Genomic DNA, 9,278 nt, shown 5'->3' with positions numbered 1-9,278 from the left:
ATTTATGGGTACCTTAGGCAATTTTCAATTTTGAATGCTTCTTCTAGATCACTAAAATTTATTTCTTTAAGAGTTTTTCATAGACATTGTTCTAATATAATTAGAATTGGTATTAGGATTATCAAAAGTTATAGTGAAAGATCTCAGTAGCCTAGTCATAACTGTGATTAAGATGATAATCTAATTTTTGTATAACTATATAATCAACTAAATCTTGATGACTTACCAATAGCAGAAAACTTTCAAAGAAAGCCCTTGACGCGATATAAACAACAATGGGCAGAAAGGAGTAAAAACCACGAGTTTAGGGGTCTAATCCTCGAGGTAGTATAATTATAAGACTGACAAATATTAAACTCTCTTTTAGACAGTACATATGATGGCTTTGATACCATTCTACACCAGGATATAACATTATATAACACCAGGATATCATCCTACTCTACACAATATAACAGCAGGATATAATTCTATTGTACAACAGAATATATATTTCTAATTATCACAATTTTTGGTCACAAAAATAATATCATTAAAATGGTAAAATGATACTCACAACAGACTAGCTATCAACTCTAGGATGTTATTCTAAATAGAGTGGCTATCAACTCTCTTACAAGGAAATTTCATGAACTCAACATTCTACTATTCTCTCAGACTCAATATTCTAGATCCATCGCAAGCTCCACTTCTTCTTCCTTTTCAAACCGAACAAATGTGAATCCATGCACGGCTCTAGTATCCTTCGATCTGGGCACCACTACCTCACACACCTTCCCAACCTGGCCAAAAACCTGCCTGAAATTCGTCGCCAACCATCCGTTGGGGAACTGTTCCACAAACAGTGTCGGATGCACCAACAGAGAGCTGGCCTTGAAACCCTTTACTTTCCCAAAGCGCTTCCCTTTTTCAGCCACCAGAATCTACTCTCCTTCCCTCCTTCCCTTCCCAGAGAGTAGCCCTGCTTATCATCATCTACGGCTGCCACCCCAACTATCCTTTACCTCCCTCTTCTGTCTTCCTCACCTCCTTGGACCCAGACGGAGCGCTAGACTCACCTTTGACTGAGATTCGCCTCTCCCACTACCTCCGTGAATACCAGTTTGTTGCTCTGATGTTGATCCTTACCAATGTAAATCTTCTCTCGGACAATTTTTCCGCTCGGTTGTCTGCTCCGACTAGGATTTGATCTCCCTCGGCCATGATCAAGCAAACCTTCTACCGCTCTCCTCGAACCAAGAAACATCTCTCTCTCTCACACACACACACACACACGATCAATAAACCCCATTAACTCTGATAAAATTGTATATATTAGCATTGGTGATGGGGACATCATGCGCACGCGCACGCCCCCCACCCTACGCACGTACTCAAGGAGGAAGGCTCCACTATCGATCTGAATAGACGACGACATCTATGGAAGACCTTTTATTTAGGAGGCTGTGCTATGGAGCATTGGAGTGGACCCGATCATCATGTGTATTCCACCATTAGATCTCATAATCGTGGCCCACTACCCTTGGTGATCTAGGATTTTGAGTTTTGGTTATTATCATTATTAGAAACATCATGAACGGTTTAGTTGCTATTTTTGTTACTTCATCCCTAAGTATTAGTGTGCGCACATGGCACGACTTTTGGGGTTTAGGGTTTTTTTTATATAAATAGGCAACCCCATATAGGTATTTTCCATTGAAGTTTTATGAATAAAATTCTGCGTTTTTTTCTTCTTCTCTATTTCTCTGAGTTGAAGAATCTAATTGGGTGAAAAACCCTCCCTTCTTCGAAGGGCTAACTACTATGGTGCAAAGCCACAACCATCCCAAATCATCTTCACCCCTATACCCCACATCCATCATCTTCTACAGCTCTCCCATCTGTAGATTCACCCCTTTTTGTACCCACGTTCTCCTCCACAACAGATTTTCAGATTCTAGCCCACTAGAGGGGTTGAAACTTCGGCGGAGCATCGTGCACAAACCGAATAGCAGATCAACACAAGATTTGGTGTGTGAGTGGGCCACCCCTGGCCGATCCCACCCTATGTGGCCTTTTCTAGTTCCGTGGGCCCCACACACGTGCGGACAGGGATTCACGCACGTGTGCCTGGGCCGGGTTGCTGTCCACATGCGTGGATTATCTCAGGTTTCTTCTCTCTTTTATTTCTCTCCTCTCGCCTTAAATCCCCAATAGTCCCAAATTCCAAGTATTTCCAACTTTTGCAAACCCTAGATTTTCTCCTAATTGAAACATGGTGAATCTCTTGAATTGGGGAACAATCTTTGCAAGAGTGGATGAATCTTACACTCCTTTGGGCATTGTTTGGTTTATAATTTTACTTGATCCAGCCCTAAACTTGTGTAGGCTTGGACCCCCATAGATTCCCCTTGATTGAATATTTGATCGTATGTAGGACGTGGAATTTTGTGATTGTTTAAAATTGGTATGATCTAAAGCTTGAAATCTTGCATGTCATATTTAATTTCATGTCCTGCATCAAATTTGGTATCAAAGCCTAGGGTTTTCATAGGGGAATGCATTGCATGTTTAGGGTTTAGTTTATTTATGTCTATTTTGCATCAAGTCTCCTCATATAGGGTTGTTTAGGACCCATCATTCATAATATGGGCTACTGAATTTTCTGTTGTAAAAAAATCCCCAAATTTCATGGCTGAATTTTCTGTTAACAAATTATTTAGGCAGTTATATTGCTGAAATTTTAGTAGCGTTGTGTAGTTTCCCTCATATAGAGTCCTATGGGATCATTCAGTCCCATTTAGATGCATATAGTTGTATTAGAGGGTCTTTGAGTTGAGTGAGTGGTTGTATGCCCACACGTACTAGTTGTGGTTTTGTTTTGCACCCTACGCTAAACATGGAGCAATTGCAAGAGTCAATGAACAACATAACCCAACAATTTGAGTCTTTGGGTAGGCGCTTGGAACAACGTATTGACCAACGCTTGGATCAGCTTAATGTGCGCGTTACCCAACTAGAGATCTCCGCCCGGGCAAACCCTGCCATTGGGGAAGATGCCCAATCTCAAGCAGGTGGTAAGGAGGATAGACAAGGGAATGAGTGTGACCAAAGAAACGGTCATGGGCGCGCACCCATGCACCCACCCCGCGAGGGGCATCATGATCATTATGACCCAGATGCGCAACTCCTCAAGGGAATTAGAGTAGAGGCCCCTATGTTTAATGACCACTTGGACCCTAAAGTTTTTCTAGATTGGTTGGCAGATATGGACCACTATTTTGAGTGGTATGACATGTCGGATGCTCGTCAAGTCTGATTTGTCAAGATGAAGCTTGTGGCCCAAGGAAAGAGGTTTTGGACTACTGTGCAGTGAAAGAAAGAAAGGTTGAGGGAGCCCCCAATAGTCCATTGAGGAGAAATGAAAGAAACTTTGAAGGAGAAGTACCTCCCTTTCTCTCATCACTTGAGGTTGGTTGAAGATTGGCAGTCTCTTCGACAAGGTTACATGAGTGTGGTTGAATACATTGAGAACTTCAAAGAGTACTTGACCCGGTGTGAAGTTGAAGAAGACCTCGTACTCACTCTTACTCAATTTAAGACGGGCCTCCATTCTGACATTAGAAGAGAGTTGCTCACCAAGGACATAGACACTCTTGAACAGATGTATCAAGTAGTGTTGGAAGTCGATCAATACCTCAAAGCATCTGTGGGAAGATGGTTTGAGTCTCGTGATTCTGGCGCTAAAGCTAACCCTTCTAGGGCTAAGTCTGGCACTGATATCAATATAAGTCTTCCAGTAGTTCTCAGTCTAGGCCTAGGGATGATAAGGGTAAATGAGTTATCGGGTCTAGCTCGCGTAAAAATGATGCAACTAGGTGTTTTAGATGTCAAGGCTTTGTTGGTCACTTTGCCCACCAGTGTAACACGAAAGAGGGCACCAAGGTGTTCCTTATTGATGGGCAAGTAAAAGTAGTGCCCCTAGAAAGTGACGGTGACTCGGTGAGGAGGAAGAATAAGAGCCAGCAGAAACCCCTAGTGATAAGGAAGAGGGAGTGCAAGAGTTTGCGACTCTTGTAGTTGTGCATTGCACCTTTGCACAAGCAAAGAATACCGACGATTGGCGCCGCAACACGATCTTCTATACTTACGCAAAATGTGGTGATAAGAGTTGCAAGATGATCGTGGATAATGGTAGTTGTGTCAACGTGACATCAATTGACACTGTGAACCGTTTGGGCTTGATGCTCAAAGCCCATCCTCAACCCTATAGAGTGTCTTGGGTTGATGAAACTTCCATTCCAGTCTCATACCGTTGTCTTGTTCCTATTCAGTTTGAATCATATAAAGACACTTTGGTGTGATGTTGTTTTTATGGATGTTGGACATATCATTTTGGGTAGACCTTGGCTCTATGACAGGGATGTCACCATATTTGGTCATTCGAATGTGTGTACATTCTGGTTTGAGGGCAAGAAAGTCAAGCTAAATACACTTCCACCCAAGAACACAATTGAAAAGGAGTCCACCACAAAGAGTGGTGTAAGCGGCTCAAAAGAATTGAACGAATCGAAGTCTAAGTCTAAGCCTCTCCATATTCTAAGTGCCAAAGACTTTGAGCGAGAGACTGAGTCGGACTCGATGGTGTACACCCTTGTGGCTAGGGAGAGTGCACCAAAGGCTAGTGTAGAGTTACCCACTAAGGCTATTTCAGTAGTGGATGAGTTTCGTGATGTCTTTCCTGATGATCTACCGGATGAACTTCCCCCTACGAGGGATATATAGCACGCCATTGATTTAGTCGCCGGGGCGACTCTACCAAACCTCCCTCATTACAGAATAAACCCAAAGGAACATGCAGAGTTGAAGAGACAAATTGATAAGCTCCTAGAAAAGGGTTTCATTCGAGAGAGCATGAGCCCATGTGCTATGCATGCCCTTCTTACACCTAAGAAGGATTACACATGGAGGATGTGTGTTGATAGTAGGGCCATCAACAAAATCAAAGTCAAGTATCGGTTTCTCATACCACGTCTTGATGACATGTTGGATATGATGGCCAATGCTACTATCTTCTCGAAAATTAACCTAAAAAGTGGTTATCACCAAATCCGTGCACGCCTTGGTGATGAGTGGAGAAGACGACCTTCAAGACAAAGGATGGATTATACGAGTGGCTAGTCATGCCTTCTGAGCTGACTAATGCTCCAAGTACCTTCGTGCGTGTGATGACCTAAGTGTTGAGGCCCTTCATGGGGAAGTTCCTAGTCGTCTACTTTGATGATATCCTGATTTATAGCATGACCAAGGAACAACACCTCAACCATTTGAGGCAATTTTGTGGGATCCTTAGAGCCGAAAAATTGTACGCAAACCTAAAGAAGTGTGTGTTTATGTCTAGTAGTACTATCTTCTTAGGTTTTGTTGTGTCAATTGAGGGTGTGTCGGCGGATCCCAAGAAGGTCAAGGTTATCATCAATTGGCCTGAACTGCGTAGTATTCATGAGGTGCGTAGCTTTCACGACTTGACCACCTTCTATAGACGGTTCATTCGAAGCTTCAGTTCCATTGTGGCTCTCATCACGGACTGCATAAAAAAAAGGAGAGTTTGAATGGACAAAGGTAGCCTTGAAGGCCTTTAAGGAGATAAAGGTTAAGATGACTGAAGCCCCAGTCACGTGACTTCCGAATATTTCAAAAGTTTTTGAAGTCGCCTGCGACGTGTCAAGAGTCAGCATAGGAGGAATACTTAGTCATGAAGGGCATCCTGTCGCCTTCTTTAGTGAGAAACTGAATGAGGCGAAACAAAAATACTCTACCTATGACAAAGAGTTCTATGCGGTAGTGCAATCGTTGCGCCACTGACGTCATTATCTATTGTCGCAAGAATTCGTCTTGTTTTCAGATCACGAGGCCTTGAGATATCGGAACTCTCAGAAGAAATTAAACCCCAAGCACGCCAAGTAGGTCCAGTTCCTTTAAGAATATACTTTTGTGCTTAAGCACAAGGCCGGTGTAGAGAATAAGCTTGCCGATGCGTTAAGTAGTCGAGTCGCATTACTCAATTCCATGAGTGTCGAAGTCACATGGTTAGAGCGTGTCAGAGAGAATTATTTTGAGTGCCCAGATTTTGAAGTTGTGTACGCATTGTTGTTAGAGAGTCCGTCAGGGGCTAGCAGTGATTATTTGATATTGGACGGATATTTGTTTAGGAGTGACCGTTTGTGCATACCTTGCACCTCACTCCGAGATTTTCTTGTCTAGGAGTTACATTCAGGAGGGGTCGCGGGTCATTTTGGTCGAGACAAAACCATTGCCCTAGTGGAGGATAGATTCCATTAGTCAAGCCTCAAGCGAGACGTGGCCAAAATTATAGGGCAGCGTCGTATCTATCAACTGGCAAAATAAAAAAAAAACAGAATACGAGGCTATACACACCTTTGCCAGTTCCATTCGCCCCTTGGCAGGACATCGGTGTGGACTTCGTGCTTGGGCTCCCTAAGACTATTCGGAAACACGATTCCATATTTGTTGTCGTGGACCGTTTTTCTAAAATGACCCACTTTATTCCTTGTTCGAAGACCTCTGACGCATCTCATGTTGCCAAGTTGTTCTTTAGTGAAGTTGCCAAACTTCATGGGTTACCCAAAACCATAGTGTCTAACCGTGACGTGCGATCCATGAGTTATTTTTGGAAGACACTATGGCATATGATGAATACTAGGCTCCAATTCTCTTTTGCCTACCACCCTCAGACCGATGGTCAGACTGAGGAGGTCAATAGGAGCTTAGGAAATTTACTCTAAGTGTTTAGTGGGGGAGCGCATCAGGATGTGGAACACTGCACTACCTATTGCCGAATTTACATTTAATAGTTCTGTCAATAGATCCACAGGTTTAAGTCATTTTGAAGTCGTTACTGGTTATAAACCTAGGAAGCCTATTGATCTTGTCCATACGTCCCTGTCCCATAGGCCATCAAAGTCTGCAGAGTCCTTTGCACATCACATTCATTCATTGCATCAAGAAATCAAGCGAAAAATCAATACTAGTAATGAATATTACAAAATTTTTGCATACCAACATAAACGATTCAAGGAATTCAATGTAGGGGACTGTGATGATTCGCATTAGGCCAGAGCGGTACCCTCGGGGAGCCATTCGTAAATTGCACGCGCGTAGCGCTGAACCATTTAAAATCATAGAATGAAACGGTTTCAATGCGTATGTGGTAGATCTTCCACCTTCCGTGGGAATTAGTTTCACATTCAATGTGGAGGATCTAGTTGCATTTCAGAGGACCACTGATACATTGTCCAGCCTTTCACCTAACCATCCTGATTCCCCCTAACCTTTCCCTTGATCCATGGCCCATTCCCGACCCATCTTCCCAGCCTCTATCTCCCATACCTACCCTTCCCAAGAGAGAGGAGATAGATGATATTATGGACTATCAGATAGTATCGACGTCGGACGGCGGATTTCAAAAGTTCCTGGTCAAGTGGAAGTCATGCCCAGCTTTAGATAGTACATGACTCATTGAAGAGGAGCTTCAGAGACTTGATCCTGATATCTTGGAGCGGTTCAAGAGTTTTGTTTCACCAGTGGTGAAACCTTCGCAGTCAAGGAGAGTTGATGGGGACATCATGTGCACGCGCACGCCCCCTACCCTATGCACGTACTCAAGGAGGAGGAAGGCCCCACTATCAATCTGAATCGACGACGACATCTATGGAGAACCTCTTAATTAGGGGGCCGTGCTATGGAGCATTGGAGTGGACCCGATCGTCATGTGGATTCCACCATTGGATCTCATGATCGTGGCCCACTACCTTAGATTATTTAAGATTTTGAGTTTTGGTTATTATCATTATTAGAAACATCATAAATGGTTTTGATTGCGTAGATTAGTTGTTATTTTTGTTACTTCATCTTTAAGTATTAGTGTGCGCAAATGGCGTGGCTTTTGTGGTTTAGGGTTTTCTTATAAATAGGCAACCCCATGTAGGTATTTTCCATTGAAGTTTTATGAATAAAATTCTGCGTTTTTTTTCTTCTTTTCTATCTCTCCGAGTTGAAGAATCTAATTAGGTGCGAAACCTTCCCTTCCTCGAAGGGTTAACTACTGTGGTGCGAAGCTAAAACCATTCCAAATCATCTTCACCCCTACACCCCACATCCATCATCTTCTACAACCTTCCCATCTTCAGATTCACTCCTTTTTGTACCCAAGTTCTCCTCCATAACATATTTTTAAATTCTGGCCCACCAAAGGAGCTGAAACTTCGGCGAAGCACCATGCACAAACCGGGTAGCAGATCGACATGAGATTTGGTGTGTGAGTGGGCCACCGTTGGCCAATCCCACCCTAAGTCGCCTTTTCCAGTTCCGTGGGCCCCACACACGTGCAGACAGGGATTCACGCACGTGCGCTTGGGCCAGGCATCTCAGGTTTCTTCTCTCTTCTATCTCCTCTCTCGCTTTAAATCCCCAATCTTAACCCTAGATAGTCCCCAATTCCAAGTATTTCCAACTTTTGCAAACCCTAAGTTTTTCCCTAATTGAAACATGGCGAATCTCTTGAATTAGGGAACAATCCTTTGCAAGAGTGGATGAATCTTACACTCCTTTGGACATTGTTTGGTTTATAATTTTACTTGATCCACCTCTAAACTTGTGTAGGCTTGGACCCCCATAGTTTCCCCTTGATTGAATGTTTGATTATATATGGGATGTGGACTTTTGTGATTATTTAAAATTGGTATGATCTAAAGCTTAAAATCTTGCATGTCATATTTAATTTCATGTCCTATATCAATTAGCTACATTGAACTTGTATATCCACCTCCGCAGGTAAAAAAATTATAGATATACACCCTTGATGCTACTTTAGTGTGCCTTCAAGAGGACTGCTAGAGAGGATCTTCCCCTCTAAGAATGTTGAGCTCAGCTGCCGATACTAATGCATCATAGTCACGAGATTTGGCAAGAAACAATATAAAATTTGAATCATAGAGGTTTGCAATAGTTCCGATGGCATCAAAGCATCCCTTGGTGTTGAGCATCTATTCTCTTTAACTCTCACTCTTCCGTTATCATGGTCCCAACATTGCAGACTCGACCACCACTTGGAGCTCACATCATCCTAACCACATGTGGCACGATCCTCAACAATCTTCATGGGAGATTGGAAGCGCAAAACTCCATGAGTCGTGAACTTTTATGCTCTAAAGTCTATACAATATGAGTGAATGAGCATGTGGATTCATGCATGAATACAAAAACAACTTGGCCAATAT

The sequence above is a fragment of the Magnolia sinica genome, chromosome 6 (assembly GCF_029962835.1).
Source record: "Magnolia sinica isolate HGM2019 chromosome 6, MsV1, whole genome shotgun sequence".
Classification (NCBI taxonomy): domain Eukaryota; kingdom Viridiplantae; phylum Streptophyta; class Magnoliopsida; order Magnoliales; family Magnoliaceae; genus Magnolia; species Magnolia sinica.
This window is presented reverse-complemented; position numbering follows the sequence as displayed.